Source organism: Lissotriton helveticus, chromosome 7, assembly GCF_964261635.1.
Source record: "Lissotriton helveticus chromosome 7, aLisHel1.1, whole genome shotgun sequence".
NCBI classification, from domain to species: Eukaryota; Metazoa; Chordata; class Amphibia; order Caudata; family Salamandridae; genus Lissotriton; species Lissotriton helveticus.
This window is the reverse complement of record NC_136068.1, coordinates 1,350,689,234-1,350,716,832: the sequence shown is the minus strand read 5'-3', so window position 1 is coordinate 1,350,716,832 and position 27,599 is coordinate 1,350,689,234. Positions and strand designations below refer to the sequence as shown.

The window sequence follows — 27,599 nt, the reverse complement described above, 5'->3', positions numbered from 1 at the left end:
TATGTCCAAGTTTTCAATGAACAGGACTCATCTCTTCTTAACCTTGGATAAGCCTCACCGACTCTGTGTCCCCTGCTCATACTTAAATGTACAGGGGCAGATTTATGCTAAGTGGCACATCCCCACGGATGCACCAGTTAATGTGCACCGCTGCTCTGCCACCCATAGTGTGCCACATTTACAATGTGGAGCACCATTGAGCAAAAACAGCACAGATGCGTCACGCATCTGTGCCGCAAAAGCAGCACATTCCAGGAATCACGTCATAAGCGCAACATGTCTACTGCAATGCACAGGAGGAAGCCTCACATTGCATGGTGCATCACTTCTTATGCCTGTTTCAAACAGGCGTAAGGATTTGATTCAGCAATGCTATAAAGCTGACTCAGTGAAATCTTCTAAATTTCACTGTGTTAGTTTTACAGGGCTTTCATGCAAATTAATGCATACCTTGCAACAAAACACTTATATAAAAACTGACACAGGTTTCATGTGGCACAGGACTTTACAAAATGACACATCTGCCTAGATGCATCAAGTTGTAAATATGTCGCCACATAGCAAATCTTTTGCACCGCCGCTGCGTCACAAAAGTGACGCACAGTGACGCAAAAGAGACATACACCTATCATAAATCTGTCCCTAACATTTTAAATGATTGATTCAAGATTACGATAAAGTGTGGCCTATCCAGAGGTTTGTTTCAGGTGAGGCCTATTCAGAGTTGCAGATTAAATTTACGCTTGTTGAAGAGTATAGAGGAGATAATACATGTGAAGACCTACCAATGAAGTAAGTCATGTCCACTTCACTCTTGAACAAAGGCCAGACCTCTTCTGTGTCCGTGGACAGACCTAAACCTCATCTGCACAATGTCATTTGTAAACTTAGGAAACACAGGTGATGTAATTGAAAAATGTGGAGTTTCTTTTCCTCATTTCACAATCACATCACCTGTGTTTCCTTTGCTTAGGTATCTCATAGTGCAGATGGATTCTAGCATATCAAAGACTACACATAAGTTGAGCAGTGTATACAACAATTTTGACATTTACAAAAGATTCAGCTTCTTATCTTGTTGCAGATCAAATGAGGCCTGTCTTGCAACATGGTGCATCTTTTGCATCACTGCTGCATCGGTTTCATGTGGCACGGGACTTTACAGCATGACACATCTGCCTAGATGCATCAAGTTGTAAATATGTCGCCACATAGCAAATCTTTTGCACCGCCGCTGCGTCACAAAAATGACGCACAGTGATGCAAAAGAGGCATACATGGCTATGTAAGTTAAATAATCAAAATGTAAATTTGCCAAGCACACATGGGTGTGTATTTACAAGGACCTTCCACCACGAGGAAATGTCTTTAATTAAAAAGGGAGAAATAACATCAAAGGGACTCAAATGCCTTTTAAATGTACCCCAAGCAACCTATGAAACTCTAGCAGTACATATCAAGAAACTTAAATGACTTCAATAAACGTTTTTAAACACATCAAGTAAAGCAGTTATTCAAATACATTCAAGGCGAAATGACTTAAAATGGCCTAAGACACATGAAAGTGTTTTTTTAAGGTCCTTGCACCATTTTTGGGTCACTTTTAACATGGCTATGATAGTCAAAGAATTAAAATCTAAATTTGCCAAGCACAGATGGGGGCGTATTTACAAGGACCTTGCACCACGGGGAAAGGTCTTTAATTAAAATGAGAAAAATAACATCAGAGAGACTCAAATGCCTTTTAAATATACCCCAAGCAACCTATGAAACTCCAGCACTACATATCAAGTAAACTAATTGATTTCAAAAATCGTTTTTAAACACGTCATATAAATCAATTATATACCTACATTCAAGGGGAAATGACTTAAAATGGCCTAAGACACATGAAAGCGTTTTTTAAGGCCCTTGCACCATTTCTGGGTCGCTTTTAACATGGCTATGTTAGTCAAAGAATTAAAATCTAAATTTGCCAAGCACAGATGGGGGAATATTTACAAGGACCTTGCTCCACGGGGAAAGGTCTTAAATTAAAATGGGAAAAATAACATCAGAGAGACTCAAATGCCTTATAAATATGCCCCAAGCAACCTATGAAGCTCTAGCAGTACATATCAAGAAACCGAATATTTTTCAAAAAACGATTTTAAACACATCATATAAATCAATTATATACCTACATTCAAGGGGAAATGACTTAAAATGGCCTAAGACACATGAAAGCGTTTTTTTAAGGCCCTTGCACCATTTCTGGGTCGCTTTTAACATGGCTATGTTAGTCAAAGAATTAAAATCTAAATTTGCCAAGCACAGATGGGGGCATATTTACAAGGACCTTGCTCCACGGGGAAAGGTCTTAAAATAAAATGGGAAAAATAACATCAGAGAGACTCAAATGCCTTATAAATATGCCCCAAACAACCTATGAATCTCTAGCAGTACATATCAAGAAACCTAATATTTTTCAAAAAACGATTTTAAACACATCATATAAATCAATTATATACCTACATTCATCGGGAAATGACTTACAATGCCCTAAGACACATGAAAGCGTTTTTTTAAGGGTCACTTTTAACATGGCTATGTAACTCAAAGAAATAAAATCTATTTGTAAAACACTTGACACAAAACAACATTTTAAATACAGAACTTTCTTCATAATTTTCTCCCTAAAGCATACTATTGTCTATCTAAATTAAATGAATATTTTCTCACCTTAGCAAATACTTTATGAATTTCAAAACAGTCTCAGAAACACACCAATTTGTCTTCAGCAGAGCAAAAGGTATGCACTCCAGAGTCTGCAGCTATCAAAAGCACAGAAATGCTGTAATTCTTCACACATATCTCTCATGTCACCCAATCAAAACTCTTCCCTCACTTTTTTCAAATCAACACCCTTCCCCCCTCTGCCCTTTCTGCCTTTTTTGCATAGCAACCACCTCCTGAAAGACCTCTGATGTTTGCAAGTTCGCACAACAATGTTTCAATTGAACTCTGAACTCTCAGTGCACCTGCATATCCAGTGCAATCTTTCATAAAATGATTTTTTCTTGACCATTCAAATTACATCTTTCAAAGAACTCATCCATGCACCCTAACTTTCTGTTTTCAGCAATCAAAATCCACCAATCACTGCTACTGCTTCCTTAACACAGAAACTCCACAGTTTTTTTCATTTTAAACTCTTATTTTTCCAACTGCCATTTCATTGCCACACTTCATCTGACTGCAGCAGAACCTTCTCTCACCATGTTTTCTGTCTGGATTGTTGGACATAGTTACATCTATTGGGCTCAGAGGTATGCTGATAACAGAAATTTACCTAACCTCAATTTACAAGATGTGGAAATTAAGTGGTTTGGCCACAGAGGATTAAAATGTCACCAATTGATACCATTGGTGAAAACCTTTATGCATTTGCCTAAACCTGACCTGTTAATTTTGCACTGTGGAGGTAATGACTTGGGCACTTTGACTGGTGTAGGTCTGGAAATGCTTTTAAAGGACACCTTTGAGCAATTGATGGCACTATTTCCTCAAACTGCCTTGGTATATTCAAATATATGCCAAAGACAGAAATGGAGGTGGTCGAACCAATTTTGTCCACAAATTGAGAAATCGAGGAAGCATGTAAACAAATCTGTTTCAGCTTACATGAGAGACCATGGAATGGGCTCCATGTACAACAATAACTTGCGTTACTACATGCAAGATATCTACAGAGGAGATGGAGTTCACTTCTCAGATGAAGGGAACAGAGTTTTCATTCTCAATTTAAGACTGTGCATTGGTACCTACTTATAAGTACCTAAATGTACCATAAACCCAAAAGCTCTTCTCAGAGCTACCCTACATCTGATCACTCACAATTATTATTTTACTCTAACTTTTTTCACTAATTTTTAACAAAGTACGCTCCCCGGAGCGCTACCCGGTACGCGAACCGGAAGCTAACCGCGCGAATTTTTTTTAAAAATGGTTTTTTTTCCGCGCGACCGCCATTTGTGCTTGCATTTTTGTTCAGGTTTTGTGTTTCTCCGCCTCTTGTGCTCGTTTTTTGACCCTCGATTCCTGCCTCCTTTCCCGCCTTCCTCGCCGCGCTCCCTCCCCGCTTCCCGCCACCGCCATCAGCCCCGCCCCTTTCTCTTCTGTACCCTCCCCGCTCCCGCCTCCCGGCTGCTCCGCCCACCCGCGCACTTCGCCTTAAATGGCGACCGTGCGAACGCGCAGCGGTCACGCGCAGCGGGCGCGCCGATTGTGCGCCGAAGGCGCGCCAAAGGTAAGCCCGTCTGCGCCCGTCCGCGACCGGACCGCGACCAGGGCCAGGACCCCTGGCCCACGAAGACCCCGACCGACCCGCCTGACGTACTCCGCTGCCACCCTCACCGCTCTCAAGACCGGCCGACTCCCAGATTGCCATCAAGCCACTCCACGACGCACCCACGGACCTTTCAGCTGCCACGCCTGCAAGTTCACCTGCATCCGGACCTGCCTCACACCAGCACCCGCCAAGTCGAACACCAGCAGCACCCACCTCAAGTGCATCCTGCTCAACACCCGCTCCGTCCATAGACACGCCATCGAACTCTGGAACCTCCTAGACGCCACAGCCCCTGACGTTGCCTTCCTCACGGAGACCTGGATGAACGCCTCTTCAGCTCCCGACATCGCCATCGCTATCCCAGAGGGCTACAAGATCGTCCGGAGGGACCGCAACGCCAACCAGATGGGAGGAGGCATCGCCATCATCCACAGGAACACCATCCGTCTCACGACCAGCACCGACAACACCCTGACCAGCGCCGAACACCTGCATTTCCAGATCCACACCAACCCGAACACCACCCTCAGAGGCACCCTGATCTACCGACCCCCTGGACCACGCACACAATTCAGCGAGGACATCGCCGACTTCGTCAGCCCGCATGCCCTCCACTCCGCTGACTACATCCTCCTGAGAGACCTCAACTTCCATCTGGAAAACAACAACGACCGCAACACCAGCACCCTGCTCGACAACCTCGCCAACCTGGGACTCAAGCAACTGGTGTCCACCCCCACCCACCGCGCCGGACACACACTCGACGCAGTCTTCTCTTCCAGCACAGACATCGGCTTCAGCCACGCCACAGAGCTTCAATGGACGGACCACAGCTGCGTCCACTTCACCTTCAAGAGAACGACGACCCACCAACACCAGCAACAGGCCGCCCGCAGAAGCTGGAACAAGATCACAGCAGACCAGCTCGCCACCTCCCTGAGCCAGCACCCTCCTGCCAGCTCAGCGGACCCCAGCCAGGCCGCCGACAACCTCACGAACTGGATCAGCATCTGCGCGGACGAGCTCGCCCCACTGAGGACCCCGCCTAGCAGACCCGGCAGCAAGAAGGCCCCATGGTTCACCGACGAACTCAAGAGCTCCAAGAAGAACTGCCGAGCCCTCGAGAAAGTCTGGAAAAGGGAACCGACACCGGACAACAGGACCTCCTTCAAACTCGCCACCCGGAAACACCACCAGCTGATCCGCGCCGCCAAGAAAACAGCATTCAAGGACCGGTTGGACAACAACGCACACAACTGCAAGGAACTCTTCAACATCGTGAAAGAGCTTTCCAACCCCAGCGCAGGAAACAACGACATCACCCCATCGCAAGACCTCTGCAACTCCCTCGCTTCATACTTCCACAACAAGATCGCGGACATACACAACAGCTTCAACAACCAACCAACGCACACCATGACCGAACAACCACCCCCCACCACCACCCTCCACGCCTGGACCCCGATCAGCACCGAAGACACCATCCGCACGATGAACTCCATCCACTCCGGATCACCGACCGACCCCTGCCCTCACCACGTCTTCAACAAGGCCGACGCTGTCATCGCACCCCACCTGCGAGACATCATCAACACATCCTTCGACACCACCATCTTCCCGGAGAGCTGGAAGCACGCCGAACTCAGCGCTCTACTCAAGAAACCAACAGCGGACCCCACCGACCTCAAGAATTACCGCCCCATCTCGCTCCTCCCGTTTCCAGCCAAAGTCATCGAGAAGACCGTCAACAAGCAGATGGCCGCCTTCCTCGAGACGAACGGATCCCTCGACCCCTCACAGTCCGGCTTCCGAGCCAATCACAGCACCGAGACCGCCCTCATCGCCGCCACCGATGACATCCGAGCCCTGATGGACAATGGAGAAACAGCGGCCCTCATCCTCCTAGACCTCTCCGCGGCTTTCGACACGGTCTGCCACCGCACCCTAGTGCAGCGCCTCAACAACGCCGGAATCCAGGGGAAGGCACTGGAATGGATCATCTCCTTCCTCGACGGAAGAACACAGAGAGTCCGCCTACCACCGTACAAGTCAGAGGCCACCGAAGTCATCTGCGGCGTCCCCCAAGGATCCTCTCTGAGCCCCACCCTCTTCAACGTCTACATGAGCCCCCTTGCGGCCATCGTACGCAAACACAACCTCAGCATAATCTCCTACGCCGACGACACCCAGCTGATCCTCTCCCTGACCAACGACCCCGCCGCCGCCAGAGCCAACCTGCACGAAGGGATGAAAGAGGTAGCCGAGTGGATGACGACCAGCCGCCTGAAACTGAACTCGGACAAGACGGAGGTCCTCATCCTGGGCTCCTCACCCTCCGCCTGGGACGACTCCTGGTGGCCTCCCGCCCTGGGCACCGCACCCAAACCGACAGACCATGCACGCAACCTGGGCGTCATCCTGGACTCCTCCCTCTCCATGACCAGGCAAGTCAACAACGTCTCCTCGGCGTGCTTCAACATCCTACGCATGCTACGGAAGATCTTCTGGTGGATCCCCACCGAGACCAGGAAGACCGTCACCCAGGCCCTCGTCACCAGCCGACTGGACTACGGCAACGCCCTCTACGCCGGTACCACCGCCAAGCTCCAGAAGAGACTCCAGCGGATCCAGAACGCCTCAGCCAGACTCATCCTCGACATCCCACGAACCAGCCACATCTCCGGACATCTGAGAGACCTTCACTGGCTCCCCATCAACAAAAGAATCACCTTCCGCCTCCTCACCATCGCACACAAAGCCCTACACGACCAAGGCCCGAGCTACCTCAACAGCCGAGTCAACTTCTACGCTCCCAAACGCCACCTCCGATCAGCCAACCACGCCCTCGCCGCCGTCCCCCGCATCCGAAGAACGACTACAGGAGGAAGGTCCTTCTCCTACCTGGCCGCCAAGACCTGGAACTCCCTCCCGACCGACCTGCGCCTGACCGAAGACCACCTCTCCTTCAGGAAGAAGCTGAAGACCTGGCTGTTCGGGCAGTAGCGGCACCCCCCCCCCCCAGCGCCTTGAGACCCTACGGGTATGTAGCGCGCTTTATAAGTGTCACTGATTGATTGATTGATTGGCGCGTTCCCCGACCGACAGGAAAGCTTCTGTAGACCGAGTCAGCCACGCAGACTGAGGCAGTTATGTCCGTGTAAAGCAGGCGAATAAAGCTGTGCAACCGGGTGCCGATGTTAAGGCGAGCAAGCAAGGCAAAGAGGTACGTCCAACTGAGGAAGTCAAAAGCCTTGTTTATGTCTGCCAAAAGAAGCACGGCAGGGGTGTCAAGTTTATTGACTGTGGCGATGGCATTATGTGCACGTCTAATATTGTGTCATCTAGCGCAGTTCGGCATGAATCCTACCTGATCCGGATGGATCAGCTCAGTAAAAAAAGGGACTAGACAGTTGGAAATCACCTTGGCTAGAAGCTTAGCTTCCACATTGAGGAGATCGGTCGATAGGAGAGAAGTGTTCCGGGTGATGGCCCGGCTTCAAAAACACAACTATCTCAGCATGTCGCCAATCTGGTGGAAGACTACCAGATTCCCAGGAGGCCTCCAGGGTCGCTACGTAGGGTTTTAAAAGTTTCAGTGATATTTTTGAATAAACTCACAAGGGTAGCCGTTTTGACTGGTACCTTTCCCACTCGCATATCTAATAATACAGGCAGAAGTTAATCTACCGAAGGGGGGCGTCTAGCGCCTCTCGTGCTGTATCCAACAAAGCGAGGGGAGGGTAGTCATCAATACATTTCTGTATAAGGGCGGCAGGTAATACTTCATGGGGGGCATAGAGGTCCGCGAAGAACGAGGCAAAGCTGTCGGCAATGGCAAATGGGTCTGTTAGTGCGGCCCCATCAGGGCCACGTATATTCGGAAGCATCTACAGCAGTACAGAAAGCAATATCTGCTCCCCTGAGAGTGGATTTCAGAGCCTCCCACAGGGTGACCGGCGACTCCACTGTACCCGTGTTAAGTACTATATAGTCCGCTAAAGAGGTATACGTATGCACCCTATATTTCTCATCCCTGAATAGACATGGTGACAAACGCCACCGAAAACGGGAACGCCTGGGGTCCAGGTATAGGAGAATGGACATCGTTGGATGGTCAGATAGCCCCCTGGGAAGGATTACAACCTTGGCCAATCTATGGGTGTGTGTGGCCGTAAGGAAAAGGATTTGTGTGCTCCAGAGAAATAAGTGTAGGCATGCCTGTCAGGGTTTATAGTCCTCCATGAGTCGACCCTCCCAAGACCTTGGACTAGGGGGAGTAGTTTGGAATCAGGCGCCTCGCAACTTGGGCTGTGGCACGCCATCTATCCTGCGATGGGGATATAACATCATTCCAGTCCCCCCCAACTATGGTCAATACCGATGACAGGTCGATCAGAGCGTCGTCAGTGTTTCTACGAGGGAGCACGGGAGGGACATAGACACTACCAAGAACAATGGGCTCCCCATATAGCGTCCCATATATCACAATGAATCTACCCTGTGGGTCCAGCCACATGCGACTATGAACGAATGGGACACTACTATGTATAAGTATTGCAACACCCCGGGAGCCGCTGATGAAACCAGCATGGTAAGAGTGTGCAAAACCAAACCGTCCCAAGCAAGGTGTCTTGGTGCCCGCTAGTTGGGTCTCCTGCAGAAAGAGAACACCCACCCTCTGTCGCTTTGCTTGCCGCAGCACAGCACCCCATTTAATTTGATCAAGTAGACCATTAACATTCCAAGTAAGGACTCTGAGTTCTTTACTCCCGATCCCAGCTAAATCTTGCTGCATTGACAGTGGTGGTATATATTGAAGCACCTGATAAGGTGGATAACAGTGACAATCCCAAAATACAGAAAACGAAAGACCTGGTGGCAATAACAGATAACAGCAAACAAAGTAAGAAACTCTTCCCATCCCCCACCCAATACCTCAAAAACAGTAGAAGTATCTGTTGCGGTGATCATTGTACCACCACCCCAATGGGGGCAAGGCACTGTCCCATACCAACGGTTCCCCATAGAACTATCCCCAAAGAAATGATAAGTTCTCAGATACTGAGAGGAGATATATGGGGAGAAGGCCTCACGTAGGCCTGTGGTTAATACCATCAGCATAATAGACAAATCATAATTCTCAAACCCCAATACAGGTGTTGTATTACCGAAAGAAAGATATAGAATAGGGAAAAAGCAGTGAAAGTTCACCAGTCAGTCTGGCCCACATAAGGACGTGTCCCGCAAACTCTAATCTATCCAGTGTGCCAGCGAGGAGTCACGTAAACCCCATCACCCCGAGAGCTGGAGGCACCGTGAGACTTTGAACGGCGCCTCGATCGTGAGCTTTGTTTTGTTTTCCCATTAGCCTTAGGAAGTCAAAACGTGGCGGGGTGTGTGGCTTGAACTTCTGTCGTTCATCCGTCCAGGCAAAAACATCCTCGGGAGTGTCAAAGAAGAGAGTACGTGATTCGTTTTATTACTCTGAACCTGGCCGGGGAGAGCAATGCATACTGGAGTTTAAGATCTCACAGACGGGCTTTAGCAGCCTTGAACGACTGCTGGTGTTGCTGCACCATTCTTGTGTAGTCTGGAAAGATTAGAAAGTGGTGGGAATCATGCTGGAGCCTGTCTGCCAATCCGGCCCGCGTAAGGACTGCATCACAGTCATAGAAATTGAGGAATCTAGATATAATGGACCTAGGCCTGGCCCCTGGAGGAGGCTTTTGTAACAAAGCACAGTGCGTGCGTTCAATGATGAAGTATTGAGCTAGAGACGACTGAGGGATCCAGCCCTTTATCCGGTTGGTAAGGAACCGTTCCACGTTATTATCTTCGCATCTCTCAGGAAAACCCACAAAGCGAAGATTGTTCCTCTGGGCCCTGCCTTCTTCATCCTCTGCGCTGAGCACAAGCCCCTTAGTGATAGATTCCAGAGAGGTCACCTTCCTATGAAGGGATGCAACTGTATCTTCCATGGTTGAGATCCGAGTTTCGGCTTCTGTTATCCTGTCGACCGCCCTGCGGAGATCCTGACGGATCAGCATCACAGCCGACCCTACCGCCCCAATCTTGGCCTCAAGCGCGTCTTGTGACTGTGTTATTGCTGCCATCAATTTCAGCGATATCTGGACCAGCAGAGCCCTGACTTGTTGGATCTGCCAATTGCACCCCAGTAGAGGCATAGCGATCGAGCGTGCTTTATTTGGTGCTTTGCAGCTTGTAGCGAGACATGTTGAGTGGCAAGAGGGAGACCTTCGCAAGCCAGGAGAGTTCTGTAGGAGTCAATGAGTGGCGCACCTGCACCTCAGCGCAACAGTTGTGGTGGTTAGAGCACCTGGGGGGGGTGAGATGGAGCGTGCTCCCCCACTGCAGGTGGTCGGTCTGAAGCAGGCAGAGAGGCAGGTGCAGAGTCAACCCACACACAAGCCGCACCGTGACCTAGCTTGGCCGCTTCCGCACGTAGGCAACTCACCATCCCCCTTATGGGTGCCACTGCCAGGTTGAGCTTTCTTTGTGCAGCCAGTTCGGTGGAAGGGTTGTTCCGCAGAGATCGCAGTGAAGGTGCAGAGATCTTTAGCGTGCTCCAGTAGCGGTCCGCACACGTGCCCCACCCGATGTATGAGGGGGGCAGGATCCTCGCAGGACGGCAGCCGTGCGCGGGGCCCAGCACAGGCTAATGGTCCGTCCCGCTGCCTCTACTGCCCCAAAGTACTAAGGGGGGGTTCCAGGTCCTATATAATGTCACCAGCCCTGGCGGCAAAGCAGACAGGGGAGGCGCCCTAATGGTAAAGCAATACAAAAGGGGATGATGGACGGAGCGTTTGAGCAAATCAAACACTCACCCCCAGTCAACTGATCTGGGTTTAATCCATCACCATTCTTTAGCCCACTCAGCCACCCCATTTCAGACATGTCTATATGCAAATCAGTCTGACCCTGTGCCTCATGGGAACAGTCCAGCCCGAACTGCCAAGCAATGTCTTCCATGGACCGGAAACAAGCATCCTGGGACCGGTTTCGGATTCATAATCCTCATCAGCCAGGCTATCTTGAATCCAGTGGCCAAGTGAGCAAGGGACTCACGTCTGAGCATACCCTGCCACACTTAGGGCGAACAAAGCAATACAAAAGTGGATGATGGACGGAGCGTTTGAGCAAATCAAACACTCACCCCCAGTCAACTGATCTGGGTTTAATCCATCACCATTCTTTAGCCCACTCAGCCACCCCATTTCAGACATGGCTATATGCAAATCAGGCTGACCCTGTGCCTCATGGGAACAGTCCAGCCCGAACTGCTAAGCCATGTCTTCCATGGACCGGAAACAAGCATCCTGGGACCGGTTTCGGATTCATAATCCTCATCAGCCAGGCTATCTTGAATCCAGTGGCCAAGTGAGCAAGGGACTCACGTCTGAGCATACCCTGCCACACTTAGGGCGAACAAAGCGATACAAAAGGGGATGATGGACGGAGCGTTTGAGCAAATCAAACACTCACCCCCAGTCAACTGATCTGGGTTTAATCCATCACCATTCTTTAGCCCACTCAGCCACCCCATTTCAGAAATGGCTATATGCAAATCAGTCTGACCCTGTGCCTCACCACCCCCTTTTGTACCGCTTTTGGCCGCCATAAGTGTGGCAGGGTATGCTCAGACGTGAGTCCCTTGCTCACTTTGCCACTGGATTCAAGCAAGCCGGGCTGAAGAAGGCTGGAATGCCAGAAACCGGTCCTCGGAAGCTTGTTTCCGGTCCAGGGAAGACATGGCTTGGCAGTTCGGGCTGGACTGTTCCCATGAGGCACAGGCTCAGACTGATTTGCATATAGCCATGTCTGAACTGGGGTGGCAGAGTGGGCTAAAGAACGGTGATCGATTAAACCCAGATCCTTTGACTGGGTGTGAGTGTTTGATTGATTCAAATGCCCCGTCCATCACCACCCCCTTTTGTACCGCTTTTGGCCGCCATAAGTGTGGCAGGGTATGCTCAGACGTGAGTCCCTTGCTCACTTTGCCACTGGATTCAACCAAGCCGGGCTGAAGAAGGCTGGAATGCCAGAAACCGGTCCTCGGAAGCTTGTTTCCGGTCTAGGGAAGACATGGCTTGGCAGTTCGGGCTGGTCTGTTCCCATGAGGCACAGGGTCAGACTGATTTGCATATAGCCATGTCTGAACTGGGGTGGCAGAGTGGGCTAAAGAACGGTGATGGATTAAACCCAGATCCTTTGACTGGGTGTGAGTGTTTGATTGATTCAAATGCCCTGTCCATCACCACCCCCTTTTGTACCGCTAATGGTAAAGCAGGCAATGTGACGAGCCCCACACCCGATACAGAAAAGCAGGGGAGGACCCCCAAAGGACTCCTATGGATCCCGTAGATGGCAGAGGTGGGAGGCCCAAGCTAGGTCACAGTGCGACAAGGAGGCAGGCAGGAACCCACAAGATGAAGCCAGGGCGAGGTGCACACACTAACCTTGGAGGACCTCCCTCTGCAACAACAGAGAGTTGTGCCGCACTGACACGAGACATGGCGAACCTCGGCAACCAGGCCCGCTGCCAGCAGTCGCCACGCCCGCCGGCAATTGCGTCCTCCGGCGACAGTCCGGCACAGCTGCACGGCCACAATTCAGCTTGAATCCATGCGAGCACCGCAAGAGTCTGTTCACAGCCAGGTGGGAGCGGTTAAGGGCCTACCCCGCTCCCCCCAGCCAGGGCCGGCGCTAGGCATGGGCAGCGTGGGCGGCTGCACAGGGCCTCACATTCAGCCAACCAGCATGGGGCCACGCACCAGTGATGTGTCCTGTTGTTTCCCTGGCGATCTATTACAAAGAAAGGTGTCGCCTGCAATTAAGGTCCATTGGAGAGGGCCCCCTCCCCGGGCCTCTCATGGATGGTATCTAGGGGCATAGGGGAGGGAGACGAAGAGCTCCCTCAATTGCAAGGAGACCATTCACAGACACTGTTGGGGGCCCATTGTCCAGCATTTTGGCGCCCCCACAGTTTTAACTTTTTGACCACAATCAATTCTCACACCTATCGGACTGAAGGTGTGAGAAATGCTTGTGGAGTAAAAGTTAAAACTGTGGGGGCGCCAAAATGCTGGACAATGGGCCCCCACAGTGTCTGTGAATGGTCTCCTTGCAGGGGGCCACTTATCTAAATTAGAGGGGGCCTCGCAGGTTCCCTTTTAGCCCAGGGCCTCGCAGATCCTAGAACCGGCCCTGCCCCCAGCCACCGAGCATGCGAAGCATACTGGTCCAGCGGTGAGGAGCATTCGAGCACAGGCCCCCGGCGTCCATCCACAAGCTGCATTGGCCCGCCGGGTGACGCAGCAACTCCGGATTTCTCACCCTGCGATGATGGTATGGCGGCGTGCCGCCGGCTCCGCACCGGTCGTCTTCACGGAGTCTCTATCTGCCCGACAGTAGGTTGCAGGCACACTCGGCACGCTGTAGGATGCTGGGTACAGCGTAGCGAGGGCCCAAGCAGCAAGCCCTGGCCCGGAAGCGACACCGCCAGCCGGCTCCACCGCCGGCAATCCACCCACTAGGCGCCACCGCTGCACGCCGGGCACGAGCAGGCACCATGCAGGAAGGATTGGGGCGAAATAGGTGCTGATGGGGCAGGATGCAGAAAGGATTTATTGGCGGGCCTCCGGAGCTCGTCTACAGGGTGTCCACCATGTTGGACCGCTCGGTCACACCCGGCTTTCTGCCAAATTTGGTGTAATTTCGTCCAGCGGTTTGGACTGTATCATATCTAAAATCCCTATGTGAAATTTCTTGGGGAAAACTAATTTTGCCCCCCTCGCCCCTGCTTTTCTCAGCCCCCGCTTGATGATCCACCCCAAAACTTTAAACACAGCAGCTGAAGTGAGTGGCAAACTAGTTATGAATATTTTTTGAGGATTTGTCAAATGGTGCTAAACTTATCAAAAGAAAAAAAAAATTCTTATGCAAACTAGGTCCTAACTACAACTACCTACTGGTGACAGCACGTAGGTAATATGTGCATATTTATATATGTGTGCGTATGTGTGTGTGTGTGTGCATGTATATGCATGTATACATTTTCTGTAGCTCTGACTCAGTCACACTTTCTGTTGACAAGGCATTTTGTTTTTTTTTTGCCTATAACCTCTGACACTGTGGATGTATTTACACCAAATGTGGCAGTTGCTAGGTGTAGCAGATCACGTTCGACAGCCCAACTTTTGTGCCGATCCCTGCAAATGAAAAACGTTATATAGGAAAGGCATCCAGCATTTTTTTCTCCTTATTTTAGCTTCCTTATAAATGTTTGCTTTTGCCTACAGCCCAAACGCCTGAACCAGTTACACCAATATTGACATGAACACAAAACTTAACTCTGAAAGTTTGCTTTGGTTGGTTCGATGTAAATCCATTCAGTTGTTTTTTCAAATATGAGGTTTTTTAAAAGTTGCCAGATTTTATTTTAAGAAAAAGAGGAATCTAATTAGACAGAGAAGCCTTTACTTCTATTGTCCTCCTGGTTCCAAAGCTGGAACCGTGGATGCGAATGATTTGATTAACTACCATAAGAGAAAGTTTTCTTCTTGCAGTAGCCATTTCACGATGCATGGCACGGTCCCTGTGTCCTGGAAAAAACCCCATAAAAAAAGCCGTTTGATGTGCCCCCTATGCCATGGGGGGGGCAGGGGGTCCCCAATGGAGACAAACATATATATATATATTTTTTTTTAAGAATCAGCTATTCTTTTTGGGATTCACAGAACCCTGGCGCCTAAAATGTTGGCCAATGTCTGCGGTACCAAGATAGGGTACAGCAGACCCCGACTGGCAGTTGAGCTGTCTGGGAGCCATGCATCCCATTAACGGTACCACAAATCCACGGCAGGCTTTAGCCCGAGTACCTCAAACCCAGGGCAGTCTTCTCTGACCAATGCATTGCCTAGCGCAAATTTGTGTGCATGGATGCGGAATGACAAACCTCCAAAATGGTAGAATGGGTTAGAAATTAAGTATAACAGACAAAAACAAAGACTCTAACTGTCCGCCATGCTCAAACAATAATTTGGCAATGGTACAGAAGCAAAGAAAAGAACTATAGAGAAAAGAACATGGTAGACGGTGCAAGTTAAGGCTTGTTTTGTGTGCATAGGGAACCAATACTGGGGAATTTCAGTGGCTTTTGAGACAGAGCCCTAACTTAATTTATGGAGCTGATAAATTAGAAATGAAGAGAAGTATTGAGGAATCCCCTAAAATATATATTTAAGGAGAGGGTGCAGAGGTCTTTCACTCTAAAGAAAACAAAAAAATAATTTATGGTGGATTAACACTAAATTTGTATTCTGATGTTGCATAAAAAAGCTATGAACCCTGTATGTATTACTCTGAGATTAATCGCAAAGTAAATAATGAAGTATTAGCATGAAACTGATCCATGTATGTCAAGCAACAACAATCCTGAAATCGTTGCACAAATAGCTTAACCATTCTGAAAACTGTTCATAATGGGTAGATCTGCTAAGCCGTAAGGCTCGTTGTCATTTCCCCTTATTCTTTAGGAATTTGAGACTATAATCAAAAACTAATGTAGGACATCTTGGTAATACTCCCTGCTACGTAATGGCCTTCATACGAAATACAATTTAATAAACAAGATGAGCACTCCAGGAGTCAATTTTCAGCACTGATAATCTTTGTACAGATGCTACACACGGACTTGCAAATAGACATACAGTCTAGAGGTGGCACCCATCTTCTTGGTACGCAACTTTGTGACCAGTCAGACACTCGATTGCAGTTTTCGAACTTTCACCATATGCTGTTCTTTCTTGCAAAATAATTAAAAATGCGTTTGTGAAATTGTGGACAGAAAATGTCTAGTCTTTTGCTTTCAAACCAGAGATAACAGGCAGTTATATTGGAATTTTGTAATTAAGCATTTTATTTAATATTTAAACAGAATTTTAATGAATTTTTTTGTAACCAAATATTATTGTTTTTATAGTGAAAAATACACACTAAACAATTCCTCATGTCTGTAAGTTAACAGAACAGTAGATAAGACATTATCAGATCACCCATTCAGCCAATAATGTGCCCACTACCTTCCTTAGATTTTGTCATGTTTCTGCTGGCATCCTAGTGCCTCATAAATAGGTCGTTGCGGGTGAGCACACCAGTCCACACCCTTTTTCCACTCCCCTAGTAAGGAGGGCGACTGAAGACCTCCAGTGAGGTGCGATGTCTTTCTTGGCAACCATTGTGAGGACTCCAACGAAGGCCCACTCCATCGTCTGTCCCCCAACCTCCTCCGGGAGCCCCAGTAATGTAACCCTGGGGCTAAGGGCAAAAGGAGGCTGCAGGACCAGAGAAATTTCCCCGTTAATCCCTGGCCAAAACTGAGTCAGACCCGGGCAAGCCCAGATCATGTGAGTGAAACCAGTTTGTATTAAGGAGCATCGAGCATAGCAAGCCTGAGGGGCCTTGCCTGTTCGAAATATTCTCGGGGGGGGGGGGATAAGGTACATAAGATGTAAATAGTTGAGCTGGATCATGCGTAATCGAGCGCAGATAACCAGCTCCTGGGATGCCTCCTGCATGGGCCTCACTGCTGTCGTTGTCATCCAGTTCTGCCACTTAGGTCTCCCACCATCCCCACAGATTAGTAAATCAGTCCGGAGCGTTGATAATGAGGGAGTTTTATGTTGGGCAGATTGCGCCTCTACCCATGGTCCACATCAGGATCTTGACTTCCCAAGGGTTGAATTTCGGGATGTGTGTACGGGTATATAGGTGTCAGACAAGGCATGTCGTATATTGTAAGTTTAAATAGATCTGGGTACAGGAAAGCCGATACTGCAGGTCCCTGAATGAACTCATAACATCTCCCTGCCATACATCTCCCAGGAGGGCAATACCTATTTTGGCTCAATGCCTAAATCCATGTAGGCATGCCGTATGGTTCAACCATGTCCCTTGCCAAAGCCGGGTCAGTTCTGTGAGTTTACGATCCCACTTGACGAAGTGGAGTGCTGCTTTCCAGCAGAATAGGACCTCTTGGGTGCAGTAGGGGAGGGACCAGGGGAGCGGGCCCCCTTAGTGTAGGCTTGTAGTACCGTTGAGACCTAGGAAATGTAATTCTGTCCAATAAGCAGGGTCATCCCATTGATGAGCACGGTTTGGGTAGCTACCTGATAGTCGTAGAGGTCCGGTATCCCATGCACCTGTCATAGGAAGATTGTCTGGCATGAACAAAACCCCCCCACCCAGTGGCAGCCTTCTACCCAGATAAAGGTGTTGATCCTGGATTTTAGTGAGTGGAGCCATCACCTGGGAATCAGATGTGGGAAAATCATGAGGACGTAGATAAAATGCCAGAGAGACATCATTTTTAGCAATGCTACTCGCCCCAAAGGATTCATGGGTAGTCCACACCACCATTGCAGGTCTTTGGTGATAACTGTAATAAGGGGTTGCAGTTTAATATCACAATGATGCCAGGGTACTTAAACGAGAGACAATTTAATGGGATACCAGGGTACCAAGAATTCTCCTCTGCAGTGCCCGACACCAGCACCAATAATGACTTGGATTTCTTTATCCAAAGCCCGGAGAATTCCTCATATAGGTAGAGACTCTCCAAACATCTGGGACCTGACAATGTCTGGTCCTCCAGGAATAGCAAGAGGTCATCTGCATATAAGGCTATACGTTTCTCCAGTCCTCCTCCCGAGTATCACTCGCGTATCCAAGCATTGCATCAGTCTCTAATGCAAATCGGGGGGGGACCAGGGGGCAACCTTGACAAATGCCCACCACGAATTGGAAAAGATGATGAGAGGATACCGTTAACCTGAACCTGTGCAGTTGGCGTAGCATAAAAAAGGGAGACCAATTTATGGAAAAAGGTCCCAAAGCCTGTCCTCTGCAACATCAATGTCTGAAAAGGCCACGAAACAGTGTTGAATGCTTTCTCAAAATCAATTAAGAGCAAGGCTAAGGGAGCGGTAAGGCAATATGCTTGAGACAGAGCCAATTGAACCATGCTTATACAGTGACATGTGCTCCTGTGTGACATGAAATTACATTGGTCGGAGTGGATCAGATGTGGCAGGGCCCGACTCAGGCAGACAGACAAGACTTTAGCAGACAACTTAATTTCCGAATTTATGAGAGAAATAGGTTTGTACGAGAAGCACAGGTCAGAAGGGTGTCCCGCCTTGGGGATCACAAAAATGGTAGCAGTGTCCAAGTCAGAGGGAAAATCCCTGATCAAGATCACTGGGATCCTGGGCATTGGGATCTCCGCCAATGGCCGTGTTTTGAGTTTCCACACAGAGGTGCTTGTTGCCACATAGAGCATATGGTAATAGTCCACGAGGAAATGCTCCACCTATGTGACACGCTCACGGCGGCAGCCCACAGTGCCTTGAATGGAGGGTACGATTCTGGATGTCGCTTTTGTGGTTGCCAGCCAGTAGAAGAGTTTTCCAGATTTATCTCTGTGCTTGTACACACGCTGAGTCAATGCCCTCCAACATTGTCTGACCTCTTCCAAGGATAGTTGTTTCAGTCAGGATCTGAATCAAACAAGGAAAGAGACCTGCCCTGTGATTTAAGAAAAAAGGCCTAAAAGAGGTCCAAAGACACTTAATATTGCACTCTGAACCCTGGGAGGATGTCTCACAGAAAAATAGGACACATATGTATTATCAAACCTGTTTATTAGGGATTCATTTTTTTCTTCATTTTCATTTTATATTTTAGTAGTATGAACAGGTATGTTCAAGAAAAATAATTATAAATATACAGTGGTAATTGTTTTTTACAAGGGGACTGATTCCAATTCATAGCCCAAATTCCCACGACGCCAATCACCAACATACAGACATAATCAGTCACACATCATACAGCACTTCACACGATAGCCACAGATGCATAGGATGGATAGGAGACAGATGACATAAAGTCCCAGATGGTTTTGTAGGTTCCTGGAGTGGAACAGACGCCGACGCGCGTTTCGGTATATAGCCCGGCATGGGCTTTACCTTCATCAGGGCAGAGGTGAGGTGGAGTGAGAGAGGGTCACAGGGGAAAGAAGATTTTCTGTAGGGATGGCATATTTAAAAACAACATTTGTTAAGAGAACAACCAACGAGGGGTTCAGAGTTTTTTTCAAAATTTATAGGATTACATTTCAAAAATTGACATAAAATAACAGCGACATCCAGGGGTTCCATAGACTCGTTAGGCCAAGACATACATTAAACTTAATCTACAAATAAACACAATTTACACATAGATACTCACAGATCGTTGACAGATGGATGAGCCAATTAATAGGATATATGTATATATATATACCTTAAGAATGGAGATGAAGGTAAGATGAACTGAGGTTCCCTGCTCGCTAGGTAGCCATCAGCTGGCAGCTAAGGACCCACTTCACCTTACATATTAGCTAGATGGAATAGAATAAATAGCTGAGGATTAGGGAGGTTATCCTGGATAGATTTGTTTACAGAACCTGCTAGCTAGAGGGCTCACTCATACCATAACAAGCCTAATAGGCTTCAGGAAATACAATGTCCACGGGGTGAGGAGATTCAGGTTCTGGTCCCAACTTCAGATGTCAGGGGTTTAGCGATACTACAGGTTGAGAGACAAAGGAACCAACGTGAACGATGTAGACACAGTTTTTAAATAAAGAGGTGCTGCTTACATAGGAAGATATGGCTAGTACAGGCGTAAGGTGAACCTACCAAAAGGAGGAGCTATTTCAACATGTCCCATCAGGTTTCTTCATTCGGTCAATGTATAAACCAGCAGAGGATCTGTACCTTAGAGTCAGGAGGATAGCTGAAATAGTAAAATGAGAGGCTAGGTGGGGTATCTTACGATGATGGTTTATATGGAGCTATAGTTCCCATGTTAGTAGACTGGCTAAACCCAAGGTGGACTAAGAGCGAAGTAAGATAACAGGACTTACCAAATTAGATGGAGACACGCGGGAGAGCCCTGGCTTCCTTGTGTTGTTTTTGCCGGAGCGATCAAAAGGGGAGAAGAAGCCACCTAGGGGTCAAAGGATCCAGTTTAGAAAAACAATAAAGAGTTCCCATTTAGTGCTGGATTAGGGGCGCTAAATTTAGGAAAAACGGGGCCAGCTAAGGGAGATATCCGGCGTTGTATGGTCCGTAACAGGCAAGGAGGACCTACCGAAATAGGCGGATGTTGAGGGGTTAATACAGGCTCCCTTATGCACTCACGGCAGGGGCGGCAGGTCGGATACGATGCCACCTAGTAGACAAAGGATACAAAAAATATGCATAGTTAGTAGAAAGCTCTTAAAAATGTGTAATGGCGTAGCTGGGGATACAGTGATCAATCACCGCAAAATGCGAGGGCAGGGGCCGGGGTGGGATGGGGGGCTCTCTTACCAAAGCGGATGACGGGAAACGCTTCTCCGGCTGGCTGTACGTGACGCACACTCAGGACTGAGCGGGTGACTGGAATCACACGGGACGGTTTACTTGTATGATTGCCGAGGGAATGACCCTGGCGAGATGTTACGAGATTTCAAACGGGGTCATCGAAGGCAGATAAACCCCACAGAGACGAGGATCCTTGAGGAGGCTCAAAAGGTGCGGCCATGTAGGAGGGGGTCGGTAGATTACTGGAATAGAGCTCAATCTAACGTGAGTGAACATTATAAAACACAAAAGTCAGGATCTGGCCAGCATAAATTGATGCACTAAGTCATCTGCTGGCCTGCGGCATGTTCACCGTTCCATGGAGAGGATCTGAGCCTCTAGGTCAGTCACCTGTTCCAGTTTCTGAATTTCCCTATCGGGATATAACCCTTGATCAGGCCTCTGAGAGCGGGCTTGCTAGACGCCCAAAGGTTCCCAGCGAAAGTCATCAAGCCTACAAGCATCGTGAAGAAGGCATTGACCACATAGTCTTTGGAATCATGATCCAAAGGTACCAGGCGTTAAGATGCCACAGGGGCCGCAGGTGTTTCTGGAGAGGGTCCATCTGAAGGATTCAGCCAGGACCCAGGACCAGAACCTGTCCCTTTATTAATGTTTTTAGCAACAGTTATTTGACTTGTAATATTTTAGATTTTCTTTTGTCTTTGTCTTTTATGACACTACGCCGTGTTGCATAAATGCCCTGAAATTCACATGCAAAATGTATGTTCCTGTGCTTAACATCAAGTACAATGCATCTACGAGTTGTTCCCCATGCAATGGCGTATTGCTCTACGGAACCGGATGTCAAACCGCATGGGATTCCCAATTCTGTGGGATTAAATGAATATATTTACCATGTTCTTCGAGCAGGTGGTAAATGTATGCAGGGGTCTCTGTCTGAAGTGATATTCTAGGGAGCAGATGGTGTCTGACAGGGGGTTTAATGAATTATTTCCCTTTCCAGAAAAACATATCGGGAAACAAGGCTGGTGTGCTACTGTTGTCAAAGCCTCATGCAATTTTACCAGGCGGAATTACCTCCTGTTAAACACCCGGGAAAACTAGGTGTAGGAACACCAGTCCACACATGACCAGGCAGAGCAAATTCCATATGGTAATCACTGCTCAAAGCCTTAATCTTTAAATCTGACTGGTACAGCACGTCACTTGCTTCACTGAAGCCCTAAACTTACAAGAACACAGTCTAAGAAAAAATCAAACCTTTCCTCTTCACAATTTATACACGGATGCTGCAGGTGACAACTATTATAGAATTAAAGCTGTCAATGCCATGTTGCCATGTACATTCTACATGTATAACTTACTTTACCTTGTTGTCATATCATGTGATTAGAGCAGTGTTTCCCAAACTTAGAGTAGTTTGCAAACCGATTATTGATGGGTTGTGAAAGTCCAAGCAATATAAAAACATGCATTTGAATTCTGTATTTATATTGTTACATTTGCTGTGCTTCGAAGACAAAGGTCCAATGTCAGGCTGTGTCTTTTGACAAATACTGCTTAGTTGGTGTTTACAATCACCTCTCACTTTGCAGTCAGAGAAAGAAAAGTAAAGTGAATTATGTGACAATCTTGCTGAGGGTAGAAAATACAGGCTGTAAGATGTTATTTTTTATAACACACAACAAAATGCAAATACCTGTAGATGAACTGTACATGTTCAGAAGTTAGGAAAGTAAAAACGAAGCACATTGTTTTTTGTAATTCTGAATTGTGATGGAAACAAAGATTTTAATAGGATCAAATAAAAACAAATTTTTTTAAAACGTTGCACTGGACTAGAGCTATGCAGTAAACCCAGATGTATTAATTTAAATCCAAAGAATAGTCATGCAAGTGAAAACAATAATGTGTCTTCTGTTCATGCCTATCGTCTGAGTGAATTGTAAACAGAAGTTTCTCTAGTAGAAAGTAAGCTATTTAGAATGTGCTTATTTTTATGTCTCAGCTAGATAGTGCATGCGCTGTATTGAAGAGATGTGTTCTATCTGTGGGCTTACAGGCCCCCATCTCCTACCATTGATAAACTTCAGCGTTGCTCTCATTTTCTTTGATGCCATTCATCATGGCATACAGGTGTCATGCTTTTTTCTTGTGTTTGGACCTCCCATAGCGCATGGACCAAGTACCGGAGTACATGCCTCCTTACACTGCTCCCGGTTTTCTGAGGTTTTATCTTTGTTTTCAAGCGTTTAATAGGAGTGCTTGCGTTTTCAGGTCTTCCCCCTTGTAAACATATACTCTTAGAGACAAGAGCATTGTCTTCCCCAGAACAACCGCACTGGTGTTAATACTAGAAATTTCAAGCAAAAGCGCTTGACCTCTTGTGTTTTCACTGCTTGGGAGCCACCAACCATAAACAGGAAACTCTATAGAAGATGGAATGCTTCATACATTTCAAACCATCTTTTTCCAGAAAGTTTACAATAGCTCAAATGATCATCATAGTTGGTTAGGCAAGTGATTATTTCCTCTCTTCAGTCCATTAAGAAGAGGGAGCCATAATACAGTTTCCAGAAAAGTTTTATTTTTGTTTCATCAAACATCGCACACCAGCCCAGCCAATGTATTTCGATCTGAAGAGGACTTTATCAGGGCTGTAATTTAAACATAGATATAAACTTTTTTAAATTACAAAACAACTACAAAATGGTCTCTGTAAAATTTGACACACAACTACAATAAAAACAAATACTGTATGACTCCCCACAACCTCAAATAATATATAATCACAAAAGACAAGTATACCAAAAATATTCCCATATTTCATTTAAAGAGAGTAGTCCGGATCCACTCCCCACAATGCTTACATCAACATTGTACTTCATCATCCTTAGAGCACTTTTTATGTTATGTATAACCTTAATGAACAAGGCTGACAAGCCTCCTAAGTCAAGACCTACTTATTTAAATCATAATTCAAGAAATTGAGCATTCCTCAGTCTACTCACTTTGTAAGGTCTTGTATCTATCTGGATTCAATATGGACCAATATAAGTAGGGCAGTCAAAGAAAAGTCACTCCCACGTGGTTTCTGTAGAGAAGTAAAAAAAAAAACCATAACTATCAAACTTCAATCAATGTATGTATTTATACCCCATACGTTCAAATACTACCTGCCACTCCCTGTTCTTGCCAACTTTACCTACATACTTTCATCTTGCTCACATACCACTCTCTCTTATCTCCAAAAACACATTTATTCAAATTTCTTGCCCTTCATCCACACTATGGAGCAGCCACTTCATCAAATCCCAAATACTACCTATCCACTCATACCTTTTAGCTCATCTCACTATTACTTGATGCATCACTTACCTGCAGAGTGATGCAGAGAAGCATACAACGGCGCCAACACAGGAAATTATTTTCTCGTAGTCAGTCCTTGTGTTGGGTTCGCTACTTATAGTGCGCCCTAACCAATCATAGCATATACAAATTCAAAACTACCAATCTCCTGTCCATATCGTTAAGATTGTGCATTCCTCATTGTGAAACCACTGCTTAGCTTGCTTCCTCTGTAACCAATCAAATATTTGGAAACATCATGCAAAGCCTGAAGGCAATCCCGTCCTCCCCATTGCTCCATAACTTGTGAGCACTCAATTCAATCATAACGTTCGAAATTTCAAATGGAACAATCCTAGAGTACACCTATATTGTGTACTTGGCTGCTCCAAGGCCCCCCAGTAAACAGATCATTTTACTCTGTTTATTAGTATCGTAAGCATCCAGTCCAATCACAAATGCCCAAGATTCCAAATCAGCCAATCCTTATGCAAAGTACAATATGTGAGCGTTGGATCCAAAGCAAAAACTCCCATACACCGAACTCTTCCTGCATGTATTCATAAACTTGTGTTGCATTCAAAAATGTGTTCTCTTGAATTAGGATGAGCCCAGTGGCGGCTTCTTGAGGGAGTGCTGCGGAGCGGTGGAGCGGAGCGGGGGGAGGGGTAGGGTGTGGGGTATTAAACTCTGGCATACGGCAGAATGGAGTTAAGTAAATAAATAAATAAATAAATAAAACAGCACATCCTATCAGAGTATCACAAAGTTATAATCGACTAATCAGGTGATGCGGACATTTTATGTGTATAGTCCAGTCAGTAATACGGAAACTTCAAAATATCTTATGTTATGTTATAATAATTTATTGAGCATGAACAACCCGAAGATGTCTAGGGACTGCACAGTGGGAGCAGAACAACAAGTACTATGATAGGAAAAAAATGTTTTTAGGTTCATTCTGAACAGAAGCAGGATTATAATTGACCTAATATGTCAGGATTGGAGTTGGCCTGATGAAAAGGAGTGTGTATGGTTTTTTAGGGAAAAATCAAGTTTTTACGTTCTTTCTGAACAGAAACAGGTTTGGAATTGACCTGATAAAAAGGCAGTGGTTTCCATTCTTTGGCAGTAGAGTTTACAAAGCTTCTTCCTCCCCAATTTGATCGTTTGAACCTATTGACAACTACTTTCCGGCTGCCCAGGGACCTTCAGCTTCTTCGAGTTTACCATTTAAAAGCTTGTTTGAGGTACTTAGGACAGTTCCTTGGAGAGATTTGTGGGCGAGGCAGAGAGCTTTATATTTGATGCACTGTCTAACAGGCAACCAATGGAGATGTTTAATAGCTTATGTGACCAATTACGGTTTAGGGATTCCGGCAAGCAATCTTGCCGCTGCATTTTGCTGAACCTGAAGGTTTATTGAGGTGTTGCTACATGTTCAGATATAACGCATTATAGTAGTCAGTTTTGGAAAGTATGAGAGCAGTGGTAATAGTTTTTAGAGTGTTGTTTGGAATAAAAGGAAAAACCTTTTTGAGCATCATCAAATCATGAAACGTTGAGGATGTGACCGCATTGCCCTTCAATCGGAAAGTCAACTTACTATTCATAATCATTCCAAGATTTCTGGCTTTGCACACCGCCGTGGGAAGCGGGCCCAATTCTTATGGCCAGCAGAAATATTAAGCCAAACCTTGGTGACAATACAAATTATGCTCATGCAGGCTTCAAGGAGAAAAAATATTTCATAAACAGAGCCCATTCTATATACAATTCTTAAACAATAATACACTCAAGAATTGTGTCGTCAAACTCTGGTCTGACCAAAAGGCTGGTCACACTTAGCCTATCCAATTTTCTATCAACAGTATGATATAGTACCACCAAGGTGTATAGTGTAGCCACATGCGGTGTATTGTTATAACACCATAAGTCGGGGGCGTCGCCAAGATGGCGACAGAGTGAGACATCCTTTTCCATCTCTCTGGCGCTGCCACGAATTTCGCCACCATTCCCCGCACCACCACCTGATTAGCGATTCCCCATGCCAATGGGGACCAATGCACCAACCCTAGCCAGTGTCCTATGCTTGGACGGGCACGGGTCGGCCCTGTTAACTGCAGCGGAACGCTGGAGCTGGGTGCCGGCAACGCAGCAGTGGCCCCCCCGCGGGACCTGCGACAGACAGTGGGACCCCTGAGACAGGGCCGGAGCAGATAGCACACAACCCAATAAACGAGGAGAACCTGAATACACTCCAGCACCGCTACAAGAGTTGGGAGCTAAGACCAAAGCTTTTGGCAGATTGGGTTGAAGTGAGCTAAAGAACGATCACGGATTTAACCCATATCTGTGACTGGGGGTGAGTGTCTGAAAAGTTTTAGCGCTTCCTTCATCATCTCCTTGTGTTTGCTTTGTTTGCCCTAAGTTGGCAGGGTATGCCCAGACATGGGTCCCTTGCTCACTTTGCCACTGGATTCAAGCCAAACATAGGGTAGCAATGCATTGGGGCAGGCAGCGAGCCCCCACAACTCAAGCATGGTTAAAAAATGTCTATTATTGTCAAGAGCAATTGTCCACATTTTGGGAACTTATGCAATTAAGGTCCCACCCTAGAGATATTTGGGAACCCTTTACCAACTACCTTCACCTGAGAGACACGACCTCCCCCACAACAACGAGCACCCGCCGGACAAATAGGATGCTAATATATGGTCTACACTTCCCTCATATAGGGGCTCACCCTCGCACTTCTCGACCCTCAGTCACAAATGTTGGTCAATGTTAAAGATACTATGTCTACAGTTATTCTGGGGAGCCACTGGGTCTGTGATGGGACTGCAATGGGATAGTGCAATCTCAGGGATCCTATACATCTGCAGTGCTACCTCATAAGTTTCAAACCATTTGTTAATGTCATTCCTCACAACAAAGGCAGACACCAGACGTTTAGGAAATTGGACCCTCTTGTCTCTAGAGGGCACTGTAGGAACACTGTCACATAGATTGCTGGACTCTGCCTGTCTGGCCTTGATGTCCAGCTGCTTAAGACTCAGTTTGAGCCAAAAATATTTCTCTCTATTCCATGGCCAGATATGCTGCCTCTAAGGCCCTCCCAGCCTCAGCCTTTCCTCCACCTTGAGTAGGCCATCTCCAGCCTAAGCTCCCTTTCAGCCTTCTTGTCCACCAACTCCTCTGGGGACAGGCCTTGGGAAGACACACTGCTTTCTGCTAGTGATTTCCAACGCAGGAAAAGAGTCATTCATTTCAGCTGACTGTTGCTTCTCAGGGCTGATATCCAGCTCTTTTGCTTCCCTTTCCACATCATCATTCCTTCTGTTAGTATAACTAGTGACTGGTGGACTTCTGCCCGGCGATCAGCGCCTTTTGGAGCTCCACTTTCCTGGTGTTTTTCTTAGCTGGAAGTCCCCTCTCCTTGCAGAACTCCTTGAGTTGGGGCACAGTGTAGTCCTCAATGTTGGCCAGCT

The 27,599-nt window shown here is 47.1% G+C and overlaps 1 protein-coding gene across 2 annotated transcripts in view; it reads left to right on the top strand.

Moving 5' to 3' along the window:
* The window catches only part of OGFOD3 (2-oxoglutarate and iron dependent oxygenase domain containing 3), a 1,262,510-nt gene that overhangs the window by 693,298 nt on the left and 541,613 nt on the right, over nucleotides 1-27,599 (top strand). The gene's annotated exons all lie outside the window — the stretch shown is intronic.